The sequence below is a fragment of the Ambystoma mexicanum genome, chromosome 2p, assembly GCF_040938575.1.
Source record: "Ambystoma mexicanum isolate Mex_15411 chromosome 2p, UKY_AmexF1_1, whole genome shotgun sequence".
NCBI classification, from domain to species: Eukaryota; Metazoa; Chordata; class Amphibia; order Caudata; family Ambystomatidae; genus Ambystoma; species Ambystoma mexicanum.
This window is the reverse complement of record NC_090923.1, coordinates 1,392,330,583-1,392,344,907: the sequence shown is the minus strand read 5'-3', so window position 1 is coordinate 1,392,344,907 and position 14,325 is coordinate 1,392,330,583. Positions and strand designations below refer to the sequence as shown.

Genomic DNA, 14,325 nt, shown 5'->3' with positions numbered 1-14,325 from the left:
ACAGACAATCTGGCCGTGGTAGTGGAGAATGAGACAATATTAGGGAAAATCACGCTGGCTGGACAAACGAAGACACCTACAAAAGAAGCCTCAGTTACAATCGTGACAGATGACGTGCAGCTACCGAGGGAACAACAGAACGAAGTAGCAAAATCAAAACCCTTAGAGGAAGTTAAGGAAACCCTGGAAATAGTGCAGCCAGCAAAAGTACCCAAAGAACAGAGGCTCGCCACTCCGCCTTTATCCAAGAAGCATCAATCAAATGGCTGTGTAACTACGTTTGCAGAAAACGATTCATTCATTATAGAAGAGATCGGGGAGGGACCGGAAACAGAGCCACAAAGCAAATCCCACAGATCAAACAATCCTGGATCCTGGGATCAAAAAGAACTCGATAATCGAGGGATGACCATGAAATTATACCCGCTCTTTGCAAAGGGAAAAAGTTCGTCGAACAAGCGAGTGGAAAAGGTAACAACTGAAGACCCCCAAACCTCTAAGGTAGTATCAGGAAAGAACCAAAGAGAAATCCAGAAAACAAAAGCTAGGGAAAACAAAGAACTAAAAAACAGAGTGGTGGTATTCCAGGTCACGGAACCATCAAACACAGAAGAAATGAGTTTGGCCGACAACTCAACCAAGTACTATCAGATCATAGATGAGTCTGTAGAAAGTATCGATTTATTGGATTTGTCGGTATACTCGGTTGAAAACTCGGAACTAGAATCCCTATCAGAGAGGAAAGAAATGAGTGTTCCGAGAAAGGACTGCGGAATCGAAGCAAATGAAGATGCCCAAAACCTGAGCCCTTTCCTTACTTTGGCAGAAAGACGGGAAAAAGTAGCTAAGGCATACGGCAGAAAACAACTTTCAAATCAATATCCTCTGGAATCGGCGAACTCAGAGAAAGACCCCAAAAGGAGCACCAGGACAGCCGCAGCAATAAACCTGAAGCCTGCAGTCCCTCATAGCAAAGGAGACATGAACTGCCACATAGAGGAGAAGTCGCGATCTGGAACCCATAACAACAAAGAGGAAAAGAGCAGATTCATAGTGGATCAAACTAAGGAGCGCAACACAAAGACTGATAGAAACCAAGCTCAAGTCAGAGAACGAGATACCCACACCCCGTACAGTAAAAAGCTAGGCAGTGAAAGAACTTTTAAACTGGAACGGGTAGGAGAGAACAGAGATAACCTGATCCTGAATCGGAAAAACATCATGGCCCTATTTAACTGCATTCCAAAACTAAGGCAGATCAACACTGAAGACATCAAGATCGTGGAGTTCAGTACCACGGGTAAAAGAGACCGTGTTTATTTACATATTCCCTCCCCGGTAATTAGACAAATGCTGACTTCGGAACAAGAAAGCTTTCAAATGCTGGGCTATGATTTATTGGACTGCCGAAACAACTGGCGCGAAACTACAACAGTCACAATACGCAAACCTGAGATTAAGCCAAAAAGATTCATTTAATAATCAGGACGAGACTACTTTTGGCTCAACCAAAGAGCGGACACAGAGAAAGGAAGGAACAAAGATAGAGAAGCAGACACGCATCCAAGACAGATATGATCAAAGAGTAAAATCAAACAGCATGAATGAAGACGCAGGTACTGATCACGATGCTGTGAATAACGACAGATATCCAAAAGGTCCCCTACGGAAGATAAAAATTACATTCGCTCAAGAAGTTAGTGAAACGTTCAACGAGGAACCAGCAGCAAGTATCAACCCTGGAGAGGGAGAAGACCTGAACCTTAAGACGGCTGCCGCGAAAGCTTCAGGAAAAAGAAGGTAGCCATGCAAGACACGGAAGGATACCAAGGCAGGACCCGGGACCGACGACGTGAGGCCTCTGGAAGAGGACAACATCGTCATGGCTTGTTGGAACACCCGGGGATTCAGCCACCTCCTGACAGAGAGCGACGTCAACTTGGGAGAGTTTGACGTCATCTGCCTGCAGGAAACGTGGCTAACTAAGAAGCCATTTTTGGAGGGTTATGAAACCTACCTAGCCCCCGCGGATCGTTCAAACAAAGGACGCCCTTCCTCGGGCCTGTTGACCGCCATTATATCTGGATCGGGACTACACTATGTCGAATCGGTGATCTCAAACAGCCATTTCCAGGGGTCTCTATTGAACTGGTCGAACCAGCTGTCAGTAAATAGTAAAAACACTGCAAAGGACGAAGTCATAATTGTGTTAAACACATATTGGAACCCTGCAGTGATTACAAACGAGGACTACTTGGAAATGGCGGATAACATTCTAGAAAGAATACACCTGGAACGGACACCGAAATTTGTCATTCTATGTGGAGACCTTAATGCGATCTGCCCAAAACCCAACTCGAAATACAGGACTGGTAAGAAGGTGCCATTGAATATGGTACGTGGGCATCTTTGGATTAAGGCAATGACTGCCTGGGGTCTGCAGAGCGTACAAACATCAGTACACACAGATAACACGAGAATACCTACATGGGAGAGAGATAACTCTGCAGCAAACCTAGACCAAATCTTTGTTTCTAATGAGCTACTTAAAACTATAACAGAGTACGAGGTTGTGAGAACGACCAATAGTGATCACAACCTATTAAAGGTAAAATGGGCATGTACAAGAAGAACAAAACTAATCATGGAAGCAAAAATTGAGACCGACAGTAGTGGTACAAAACTAAGACTGTCGGCTAATGCAGTTGTGGAGCTAACAGACTCATACAAAAATACTAGCAAAGCATACAACCGAGCAACCACGAAAAACAATATCGACTATCAACCTTTGTTAAAAGTATATGAAGTCAAAAGAAAGTTCCGGCAAAATGATAAATCAAAAATCCACCGACACAAATTTAACAAAGGAATTGTGGAAGAAAGGAAAAAAATGAGGAAACTAAAGCGACAAGTTAAGAAATCACCTACTGCTGAACTAGTCAATGAAATGAAAATAGCAACAAGGGCCTATAAAAACTGGCTGAGACAACACAGAGAAAGCATGACCCAAGCCGATGCAGCAGGTATACTAAAGACAATATGCAGTAGGAGAACCAGAGATTTCTGGACCCTAATCAGGAATATGTCAGACTCACAAAAAGATCCGATAAATAATTATGGGGGAGAAGAAGCATGGTCAACCCACTTTACGAAAGTATTCCGGAAAAACAGCTACGTCGATCTTCCCAACAACAAACATGGTTTTTTTGCGCGATAACCAAGAAATGCCAAACTCAACTTGGGAAAATGCATGGGATCAGGAGGACATAAGAAGAAAACTTGTCCGACTGAACAATTCAAGAGCCCCTGGGCCCGACGGTATCACTAACGCAGACCTGAAGGAACATGCTGTAGAATGGTCAAACTTTATACACGAGGTACTTAAAAAATGCAATGAAACAAGATCGATACTCGTGTCATGGACTACAGCAACAATTGTCCCAATTTACAAGTCGGGGCCAAGAGATCAACCTAAGAACTACCGACCGATCGCATTGTTAGACGTTGTTGGGAAGGTGTTCGGCTCACTGTTGTTAGAAAACTTTCAAAAATGGTCCAGAGAATCAGGGCATGAGGACCCCCTACAATCAGGGTTTGTGAAAGATGGGGGAACGGCACCAAACATTCTCCTACTAACCACCCTAAAAAGCAAGACACAAGAAGGAGACCAAAAGATCTACCTTGCTTTCATTGACCTGGTCCAGGCTTTTGACCAGGTCAACCGTGAAACACTTTGGGGAAAACTAACAGCGAGAAATTGCCCAGAAAACATCTTGGGGCCCATTAGAGCACTGCACCAGAACACCTCTATAAGAGTGCGTTTAAACCAAGGAGGGATGTTAACTGAGTCAATCCCTACGGCGAGAGGTGTAAAGCAAGGATGCCCTCTTGCACCAACACTGTTCAACTCCTATCTCTGGGATATCGAAGAAAGCGGCCAGGAGATACGGTCTTTTCCACCTATAGTAGGAAAGGTAAAGATCCCAAGATTACTCTTTGCGGGCGACCTTATGTTAATGGACTATACTCCGATTGGTCTACAGCGTCAACTAAACGCTTTGGCACTATATATAGAGAAGAACAACTTGGAGATTAATAGGGCCAAAACCAAAGTGATGATCATGGTGAAACAAACCACCCGCAAAGAGAATTTTAGCTGGACCCTTGAAGGTGAGAAAATAGAACAAGTGGTGCAATTTAAATACCTGGGGGTAATCCTCAGCAATAACAAACAAGAGCACCCCATGCAACTGCACCTTCTAGAGAAGGCAAAAAAATTGGCACGTCAAGCAAAAATAATCGACAGAAGATTTGGCCGATTCACAGCAATCCCACTGATTCAATTTTACAAAGGGAAGGTGGTCCCGTCCTTGATCTACGGTGCAGACGCACTACTGGCAATACCTTCAGATTTCTGGAAACGATTAGAAGGCGTGTTCTGGAAACACACTTTGAACCTACCGCAATACACACCGGCTAAGACCATACGCCAAGAACTGTGTCTACAATCACTGGAATCGATGGTTGCTAGAAACTCACTAATGCTATATAGGAAATCACTGACTAGCACTTGCCCGAATGTAATGTCTATTATCCACACGGAAATCGAAGCACAGAAAAGCAAAATTTTGATGTGTTGGACGAAAGAACACAAAAAAAACTGGTGGAAATAAATAGCTTTGAGGAAGAACTTATCCTGAATCCGAATAAAGTAAAACGAAAATTGCAGGAATACGACTGGATACAGACAACATCCTTGGACCAAAGAAGTAAACTGATAAGCCACTTGCCACCAATAACGAGAGGCTTAAATGACCTACCGAAATACTTAAAGAAATTCCCAAGTAAAACTGTACGTGAAACCTTCCTAAGAGTGCGAATGAATCTCCTGCCTACAAATGAGATCAAAGCGATCAGGAAATTAACATCCGACAACAGTTGCCGATTCTGTAAAAACAAGACGCAACCAGAGACGCTGCGTCACCTACTCTTAGTGTGTAGCGCTTTAATAAGGCTGAGAATGGCACACTTGGGCCACTTATTCAAGGAGTCAAGAACGTGCAACGAGGAGGACTGGTGGAACCGCTTAATTGAGGGAGACAACACCAGTTACGTAATAGCGGTCTCCCAGTTCTTCATGAACTTGAAACTCTAAAAACACAAGGTGGAATCATTCGGGGGAGGTGACCTGATAAAGGAAAAAAAGATCTGTCTATGGGTTACCTGAAACCACTGATGCTACCAGACAGACGAAGTGATGAGACAATTGGAGTAGAGAATTGTACCATATTCTCTTTTTCTTTTCTTGTAAAAATTTTTTGTAAATTATAACAAGTAAAATAAAAAAAAATAAAAAAAAATTCGGGGAAACTCGTGTCGAGGGCAACATTGTAACTTGGAGTGCATAAAATATTTCATGACAAACTAATCAAGTGTTATGAACATCATTAACCCAATGTGAGAAAAATTGAAGGTGCGCGAGAAGGTAAGAGGTTCTTATGGTCTGTGTATACAGTAACCTGATGACCTGCCCCAGCAATAAATGGCACCATTATTGCGTTATTCTTCAGTTATAGTATAGTTACACTCAGGCAGGGTAAGCATTCTGGAGTGTAATACTATGGGGCGAAGCAAATCAGTCTTCTTGCATATGTGAGACGAAATAGCACCCACAGCACTGGAGAAGGCGTAGGTTTCTACTATGAAAGGTATATCAGGGTCTGCATGGAGTAGTACCAGGTCAGCTTTTAAGGTATCATATGCTTCTTGAGCTTCCCGACTCCACAAGAACAATATATTAGTTCTGGTCAGCTGGACACAGGATGAGCAATATCAGAGAGCCCTTGTATCAATTTGCAATAAAAATTGCCAAAGCCCAAGAAGCTCTGTAGAGTTTTGAGATTTGTAGGTGCAGGCCACTCCAGTACTGCCTTGACTTTCTGGTCATCCATAGTAATACCTTTTGTGGATAGGATATACCCTAGAAACTTGAACCTGGTCTGATGAAACTGAAATCTTTCCAGTTTGGCAAATAGGTGGCTATCAACTAAGGTTCTCAGGACCCTGGAAACGTGTCTTTCATGTTCCAGTAAGATCTTGGAGTAAAACAAAATGTTGTCAAGGTAGATGACCACAAAATGATCCAGAGCTTCTCGGAACACACCGTTGAGGAAGTGGTGAATGGTTGTGAACCCATTACAAATCTCAAAAGGCATCAATTGATACTCAAACATGCCATAACGAGTAAGGAAAGTGGTTTTCCACTCATCCCCAGATCGGATGCGTACCAAATTGTACGCACCTCTCGGATCAAATCTGGTCTACAATTGAGCATAACAGACTTGTTCTATAAGTCCCAGGATGAGTGGAAGAGGATACCTCTTTTTCATCATTGTGTGGTTTAAGGCACAGTAATCAATGCATGGTCTCAATACTTCTGTGTTATATTTTTACACAACAAATAAGGGTGAATCTACAGGGGCATGAGAGCGTCAAATATCTAAGCAACGGCAAAGGAATTCATCTTCCTTCTCTGTCAAGGCGAAGATACGTCCACATGGAACCTTGGACACTGGTACCAGATCAATGGGAAAGTCATAATGTCTGTGCAGGGGTAGTACTGCTGCATCAATTTGACAAAAGACTGTCTTTAGTTCTAGAGAGCAAGGAGGTAGCAACGGCATCACCAGGGCAATGAGTAGCTGCTGAGATTACCAGACTATTTAGCTTTGGTATGGATAGGCCCTTAGTGTCTTCCTCTTCCTGTACTGGACAAAAATCAATACAATCCAAATGGAAGGTGAGTGTCTGTTGTGTTCAATCAAAGGAAGAGTTGTGTAGGGTCAACCATGGAGTACCCAGGATGACTCAGAGCAAAGGAGAGTTTATCCAATCAAAAGCAAGTCTTTTAAGGTGGTCCCTGTTACAGGTCGTATGTAGATTGATAGTGTTTTCCACCACCGGACCTGAAGATAAGTCGGTACCATCCACAGTCTGGATGGGCTCGGGTGCTTCTTTAGCCAAAATCGGGATGTGTAAGGCCTTGCATAAACAGTATCAATATAGTTGCTGGTTGCTCCTGATTCGAGCAGCACGGCTGTCTCAATAGGAGTTGACCTTCTCCATGAGAGAGAAATGGATACTGTGACATGAGGGACTGATGTTTGCTCTGTACCAGGAACTGTTTGTTAAGCCACTCAAACCCCCAGTTCTCTTTAGGGGCGAGTGTGTGCGTTTCCCGACCTCCATAAACCTCTCCTAGGACATTCACGTATGAAATGGCCAGTCTTGCCACAGTAAAGCCATAAATCTGACATGAGTCACTGCTCTCTTTCCTTAGCGGATAAAGGGCCCTTACGCCACCGATCTGCATTGGTTCATTGATTTCGGCCTTTGACTATTGAGCCAGTACCACCCGCTCCCACAGCTGGAACCGGGGCAGGTAATGGAGCAGCCACTCCCCCACTGTTTAATTCTGGGACTGCGTCAGGCAACGGATTTCTAACAGCCTGCATAACATTCAGGCGAAGGTTAACTGCATTAATGTCAGCAAGCAAGGCAGCCAGAGCTTGCATGCTGACAACTACTGGGTTGGGCACTTGATCCATTGGGAAGGGCAGAAAGGGGGCTCCACACTCTGTCAGGATTGAAGTACAGTCCACCGCCATTCCCCACAAACCTCGATAACCCACAACAGACCAAAGGATTCAAAAGTAACCTGGAGTCTACTGGGGTGCCCTAAAACTGAGAAGGATCATTTTTCCACTGCGCCGTATCCAGGAAGCTGCAAAAAAGGAACAAAATTACTCAAGGAAAGGACACCAAGTAACCAAACCAACAACAACTGTACCCCAAATACCTGGTATTGAATAGCAGAGTAGAGATACTGTAGAGGAATCCCATAAAATCCAGCTGCAAGTAATAGATGAGGAGAGCGCCTTGTATAGTCCAAATAAATCCAACAGATCCACAGGGAAAGAGCACAAAAGACAGCTGTTCCACACAGAAACATGGATGCCAGGAAGTCACGCCACAAAGCATTGAGGAGCACTGAAGCTGATTAGCTTCCAGCTAGATAAGCTGGTGAACGATGATGGTTCCCATACGTGGCATGTGCTGGATGTGATGACATCATTGGCACATGTGCCTGTGACTAGGTCATCAGCACATGCGTCCGTACTCCTGGGCCTCATAGTCTTTGCGAGGTACACTGTGAAGCGCAAATGGCTCCTGCGACAGGCATGGCCAGGAAAGAATGCCCTGTGAACCCATAAGGGCAACAAAAAACTGCAGTCTTGATACAGACCTCTACCCACCTATAGAACCTACATGGGGCCATCACAGTCTCCCCTAAGGCCTTCCTAGTTCATCCAACAATGGTTTTTGTCAAGGCTACCTCCTGCTCTTGCCACAACCTCCTTTTCCGCAGTATTGCATTCTGCTCCTGCATGGCATCCTCGCCTTCCCAATACTGTCTTCACCATTGAGTGTTGCCATTTCTTCCTTAATATCACCCTTGCTACCCCTCATCCCTAAAATCACTTTCCCCATCTCTTGGTATCCCACCTTTACCTCCTGTTACCAACTACTCCTTAAAACGACCTTCTACTGTTACCACCTTCTCATTAATACCACCTTCATCTGTAGTTGGTACCACCTCTTCCTAAAACCACCTTCACCTACTGTTGTTAGCAACTCCTCTTTGGGGAGAGCAGCTTATTCCCTCCTACAGATGTTTCAGGAAGACCGATCAAGATTGCTTATCAGGGGACATTTAGAGGTGATTTTCGGGGGTCAGAATAGACACACAGTTGGAAGATTGTGTTCTTAATTGCATCATTTTCTATGTTGCTGATAAGCACTTGGTAACCCGGGAGCTGCCCATGTTGAGCATGCTGCGTCCTGTTGCACCCTGGGAGAGACTATCAGTGCGTTTTTTGGGGTTGTTGCTTGACCAAAGGTATGACATTGTCATGTTGGACTAATTCGCTACATGACATGATATGATATGATTGGGTATAAATAACCTGAGGTTTCGAAGCACATACCCGGGGATCGAACCTGTGTTGCTCCGTGTCGTCCTGCTTCCAAGGCGAGCACGTTGCCGCCGAGCTATCTTCCTGGGACAAAGATAAAGGTCACATTCATAGGGGTATCCAACACCAGTGCCTTAGTATCAAATACATACTTTACAAAATAAGGGTTTCCGGCTGAGCCGACGAGTCATAAAGGCGTGCAGTTTGTTTCCCAAGTAATGACTGAATGATTGCAGCAATCAAGCATGAAACACAATAGCACAGTACTATACTGCTCACAAGTTAATGGGCTGAGTGAGTGTCCCGGCATATTGGTGAAGGACTGTTATTGGGTTAATGGTGTCAACGGTGGCATCCCGGGTCATGATAAGTGATAAATATGACATCATCACCTTGCGTCCGAATAAACGTGGGGAAAGGTTGAATGAATGACATGGGAAGGCATATGGGTGTGATATGGGTGTGATATGGCACTTCTCTGTTTTAGGATACCATTGTGATGTCTGTTCCCATGTTTAGCCTGGGTGTTTTTTTCTTTTAATCAGCGGACATTGATTTAGGGTATGCCCTGGACCCTGTTCGCTGCTGCCAAGGCTTGTTTTAGGAAAGCTGGAGGATCCCCACTTTCTGAGGCATCCAGGGGCACTGGGTGAAGGCCACACCGCCGCCACCTCTGGACTATACTGGTTGCAACCAGTCGGGACAAAGGTATTTTGAGTGCTAGCGGAAATACGCAAGTGGGCAGTGCACCAGCGCCCCTCACCCTATGAGGATGGGACCGGATGTTGTCAGCAGCGCCGAGATGATGATTAAAGGGTACTAAGAACTGAGCATGGAAAGACGGAATATGAAAGCGTTTCTTGTTCTACGCGGGAGGGAGGATACTAGTCAGAAGTTGCACAGGGTGCGAGAGGTCGAGCCTCTGGGGAATTGTAAGTGGAGTTGAGCTGGAGTGCAGGTTGGATTGGCCTGGGTAGCGGGGTGGGATGGGACACTGTCTGATACGAGCAAGTCTTGGAATACAGTTCACTTGATCATCCTTGGAAGACTAATTGGGTGATACTTTTCTGTGTCCATTGACATTGCGTTACTGGAAACAAAGAGGGGTAAGAGATTTTGCGATCACACCAGATCACAAAGTGTGGGTAAAATGTTCCTTTTTAAATTGGGCAACCACATGATAATAGCTCCTGCGGATCCAGAGGAGATACAAGGAAGAGTTACGCAATAGAGGTAAAGAAAAGTTGATATATAGGCAAGCAGGGAGGGGTAGCGTAATCACAAGGGTTGTACTAAACAGGTTTCAAGTGGGAGATGCTGTTCAAGTATGGAAACATGATTTGTTGCCAAGAGGGCCTACCCGTTTTGCAAGTTTTGCAGATCAGGAGAGTGTGACTATTCTGTAAAAGCGAGTAGTGTTCAGTGGCGGTGTGTCATTAGGGTGATGAACTCTTATGTTGCACTTACGGTGGGTTGCGTTTGACATCTCCAGGGATGGATGTAAACATGATTGCCAAGGCCATGGGTTGCGGGGAGCGAGTGCCGCACACAGCTTTAATGTTAGAAGTTCTTGCCTTTCTCCAGAGTGCAGGTGTAAGATACTTGGTCCTCATTACGAGTTTGCTGGTCCGGAAACAACGGTACTGGTAAGCTTGCCGGTACTGTTGTTTCCGGACCGGCAAACTATGAGTTCTGCGAGGGGGTGCCTTTCAGCCCGCCAGGTCTGACCTGGCTGGCAGAACGGCACCCGCTCGCAGAACTCGACGGATGCACCGGCACCATTCACAAATGGGGCTGGTGCATCCATCCTTCCCATTCCCATTGATTCCAATAGGACTGAAATGGGAATGGGGAGTAATCATTTCCAGCAATGTGGATTTACCGGGACCTCTGGGGCTGTAATGCCCAGGTAAGTCCCCATTGCTGGGTGCCGGAAAATTCATGACTCCGGCGGCATCCGTGCCGTATTTACCAGCACGGCTACCGCCAACCTCGTAATGACCTATGTAATTTGGGGGGGGGATTGTTGTGCCTTGAAAAGGGAGGCTGCATGTAGTGTCTTGTCTACTGTGTTTTCTGGGCATGTTTTTGCATGTGAGAAGTAAGTTCTGGGGTGCAAGTGCGGGTGGTCGAATGTTCGGCTTGTATAATACAGTGGTGGCTGGTAAAGGTGTTTGCAGGACATCCTGCTGCTGGCTCTTCCAAATAAATTACCTGTCCGAGGAGCCATCTTACAGCTCCTCCTTATTCAGTTGACAGATGTTTCTAAGAGCCAGGGGAGGTTTGTAAGGGCAGGTTGGGTGTCCAGTATGCCAACATTAGGGTTCTTTGGAGCAAAGCCAAATCTGATGAAAACAAACAGCCATGCGAACAGAAGTTGGTAGAAAGCGAATGTCACAGGATTGTAGGGGGAAGGCTGCAAAGAGAAGCAAGAACTGTAGCGCCACAGGAACAGGTGTGTTAAATTAGTAGATTTGACGCATGAAGTTCACATTGTAACAATGAAAATCAAAGTTTGGTAATTGGAGGATTACTGGAGGCCTGGAGTTGAGAAAACAGTACCCAACGAAAGAGACAAAGACAGCAGGGCTGGACACAACTACAAGCAGAACACAGCGCTGCACAGATAAGGAGAAGCACGCCAAACACTGCTGGGTAAAGCTACAACTGCAAAGAGCAGAACACAAACGATGAGCAGGGGAACAAGGTGTGGAAGAAGATGACTAAGTCCAAGAAGACAAAGACAGAAACACAAGAAACACTACCAAGACACCGAGCGCCACAGCAGGGACGAACAGGGAAACCATGGCTGTAGGCCAATACCAACTCAAGGAACTGAGGCACACTGCAGGCTGGGAACACGGGCAGACTGCAGACCAAAGGCAATCAGCATTGGAAGCTGAAGAAACTGCCCAGACAGAACAATACTGAGGATCAGGTGTTCAAGGCAGCCATTGATCGGCGGGACTGGATTAGAGACAGACAACCGTTGGATTTCATAATGAATTTGACATTGGGATTTGAAGTGGTTTCTTATCTTTCATAAATAATGGTTACTTACCTAGTCACTGCAAGGACACCACTGAAGATGCGTCTGGCGCCCTTGCAGGTGGATAAGAGATCATGGAACTCCAGTGCTCTTAACCACTGCGCAGAGGTTGCTAGCATGTCTGGGATTCTGGGAAGGGTAGTTGAAGCAAGCTGTGATTGCTATATCCTTCCAGTACAAACAAGCAGAATCTATACAGTGGTCTGGCGATGGCTGAAATCCATAAGAAGGTGTTTAGACCGCGCCCCAAAGATCCAAAGTGTCTCAGTCGTGATACTGTGTCACTGAATCAAAATGGCATCCACACGACTATGGGTCCCGCAAAGCAGCCTCCCTCTGCCCCCATAGAGGGCCCCAGGTCCAAAGTGTCTCACCCCTGATACTGTGTCACTCAATCAAAATGGCCTCCACAAGACTATGTGTCCCATAAAGCAGCCTCCCTCCGCCCCCATCGAGGGCCCCAGGTCCAAAGTGTCTCACCCCTGATACTGTGTCACTGAATCAAAATGGCCTCCACACGATTATGGGTCCCGCAAAGCAGCCTCCCTCTGCCCCCATAGAGGGCCCCAGGTCCAAAGTGTCTCACCCCTGATACTGTGCCACTCAATCAAAATGGCCTCCACAAGACTATGTGTCCCGTAAAGCAGCCTCCCTCCGCCCCCATCGAGGGCCCCAGGTCCAAAGTGTCTCACCCCTGATACTGTGTCACTCACTCAAAATGGCCTCCACAAGACTATGTGTCCCTTAAAGCAGCCTCCCTCCACCACCATAGAGGGCCCCAGGTCCAAAGTGTCTCACCCCTGATACTGTGTCACTCAATCAAAATGGCCTCCACAAGACTATGTGTCCCGTAAAGCAGCCTCCCTCCGCCCCCATCGAGGGCCCCAGGTCCAAAGTGTCTCACCCCTGATACTGTGTCACTGAATCAAAATGGCCTCCACACGACTATGGGTCCCGCAAAGCAGCCTCCCTCTGCCCCCCATAGAGGGCCCCAGGTCCAAAGTGTCTCACCCCTGATACTGTGCCACTCAATCAAAATGGCCTCCACAAGACTATGTGTCCCGTAAAGCAGCCTCCCTCCGCCCCCATCGAGGGCCCCAGGTCCAAAGTGTCTCACCCCTGATACTGTGTCACTCACTCAAAATGGCCTCCACAAGACTATGTGTCCCGTAAAGCAGTAAAGCAGCCTCCCTCCGCCACCATAGAGAGCTCAATGATTACAGGTAATTGGATCCACTCTGTCTCACTCAGTATAGACACCCTACACAATGAACGTCAAAGGATGCTCAATGTCCTGCTGAGGCCTCAACAAGGGGGGATGCACACAAGTACACGCTGTCGCTTCCAGTCTAGAGGCCAGTTCCTTTAAAAGGGTGCATGTCCCAGATGCACCCCTTCATTCCAGGCAGACAACTGAAAACAGGTACATACCACAAAGTGCACCTTGCAGGTTGGAGGTCTACCGCAAGATTACATGTGTCAGAATGCACCCTGCCTCACCCAGTGCAAAGGCCTTAAATTAAGAAAATGTCCTAAAATGCAATGCCAGGTGTCTCACTGAGAAAAGATAGCCTCCAGCGGCCGCATGACCCAGAGTGCACTGTGTCTTAGTACAGGTTCCTCCTGCCCCTCCCCCCATGGCATTACATATCCTATTTGTAATAATGCACTCTCTTTGAGTAAAGAAGCCACCAAAAGACTGCATGTTCCAAAATGCACCCTGCATCGCAGCACAGAGCACTACAGAACTACATGGGCCAGAATGCACCCCGCCTAACTCAGGATCGAGGCCTGGAGTACAGCATTTTCTAAAATGCATTCTGCCTCAGTCAGTGCAAAAGCCTGACTGGACTACATGTCCCAGGAGGCACTATATTTCGTCACCGCAAGTGCCCTTACAATCATGCATGTCCAGACGGAGTAAGCCCACAGACCGAGGCTTCCATTGATGGAGGCCTGGGGATTGCATTAGGGTTGGAGGTGGAAAGGCAACGAAAGAGTCGACTCTGCCCCGGAAGGCAGGATGAAGCGGCAAGCAATGTTCTGCCTTCCGACCCTGCCAGAATGGCTCTTTCATGGGCCCCCTCCCCCTCACCAAGTGCTAATGTTTGATAGTTATGCATTATGTTGATATCATTTTCACCATTGCATTCTATAGTTCTAATATCACTCAAGGTTATCCTCAATTGTTACTCTACTGCTTGTTTGGAAAGAACCGAAATATTGTTAAGCGCCCCGTGT

The 14,325-nt window shown here is 46.2% G+C and overlaps 1 protein-coding gene across 1 annotated transcript in view; it reads right to left on the bottom strand.

The window, feature by feature from the left end:
* MYO1G (myosin IG) overlaps window positions 1-14,325 on the bottom strand; it is a 1,030,638-nt gene that overhangs the window by 187,193 nt on the left and 829,120 nt on the right. The window lies entirely within an intron of this gene.